The 1337-nt window shown below is 38.8% G+C and overlaps 1 pseudogene; it reads right to left on the bottom strand.

Moving 5' to 3' along the window:
• Nucleotides 1-231: 231 nt before the first annotated feature.
• On the bottom strand, nucleotides 232-1058 carry LOC120604866 (translationally-controlled tumor protein-like; annotated as a pseudogene).
• Between the last annotated feature and the right edge of the window lie 279 nt (nucleotides 1059-1337).

Raw genomic sequence — 1337 nt, 5'->3', positions numbered from 1 at the left:
AAACTTACATTCATTTCCCTTTTTTCATTCCTGACACTGGTTAGTTTTATCTTCTCCTCAATCTGTCTCTCTGTATCAGTCTCACTTGGGTTTATATATTTTATTATCTTTTCCAAGTACCAGTTGTTGGATATGTTGATTCTCTGTTTACTATTTCACTAATCTCTGTATTTATCTCTATAATTGTCTTCCTTCTATTTTTTTTTTTTAATTTGCTGGGGGGGGTTGTTATTTTTGTTGTTGTTTAAATGCATCCTATTTTTTGACTACCTACATGACATGTTTTTTTTCTTAAAACAACGGCTCTACTCCAAATAAATCAGGGTCAAAATAAATGAAGAGCTCAAGGCAACATCAATCCCATTTGTCCTAGTCCTGGCATGTGGACCTTTTCAGCAGCAGCCAGTTATGATAATGACAGGTAATAGATTTAAATTGCCAAACTTGTTTTTCCATTTCTAAACCATCCTTAAAAATCAAATATGGGGTCACATCATCCTCGTAGTACTCCAGCAGAGCAACCATGCTGTCTGGATTCAGGTTTTCACCAACAAAGAATTGGCAGACATTTCAAATTAGCAAGGATGTGCTTGATTGCACATCCTTGCTAATTTCTGCAGCCCCTGTCCTGAAATGTTTTACTCTTTCTGGTCTCTGTTCTTCGTTTCCCTTTGATTGATTTAATGTAATCTTTGATGTACTTCTTGTAGGCTGCTTTTGTGAAGCTGGCTTCCTGCAAATGATAGTTCATGGCAATATCAACACCAGTGATTACTGTGCTTTCAGTACCTTGCCCTTCAGAACTTCAGCAGACACATTTCCACCATTGAAGGAGTCATCAATGTTACCTTTATCCTACTGACATCTTTCCCTCCACCTCCAGGTACAGCCCATCTGCGATCTCTGAGATCTTGTAGATCAATCCCAATCCAATGTTACCTTTATCCTACTGACATCTTTCCCTCCACCTCCAGGCATAGCCCATCTGCGATCTCTGAGATCTTGTAGATGTCTGAGAACATCTCATCGTGGCTGATGAGGTTCTGGTTGATGATCATGATGGCAGCTGGAAGGAAACAACTGCTGTGCTGGCGGAAAAGCAAATTTGTTGTTCTGGTAGGTTACTGATGTAGCTGCTTAGATTGGGGAATGCAAACATTTTTCTGTAAAGGACAGATAGTGAATATTTTAGGCTTTGTAAGCTGTACAATATCTGTTATTACTAAGCTGTTCAAGTACAAAAAGCAGCTGGAGACGTATACATAAGAATGAATGTGGTAAGCTGGTTTTTCCAATAAACCTTTATTTACAAAAGCAGGCAGAAGGCTGGATTTGGC

Source organism: Pteropus medius, unplaced genomic scaffold (assembly GCF_902729225.1).
Source record: "Pteropus medius unplaced genomic scaffold, Ma_sr-lr_union100, whole genome shotgun sequence".
Lineage (NCBI taxonomy): Eukaryota > Metazoa > Chordata > Mammalia > Chiroptera > Pteropodidae > Pteropus > Pteropus medius.
The sequence above is the reverse complement of the archived record's forward strand: the minus strand, read 5'-3'. Positions and strand labels throughout refer to the sequence as shown.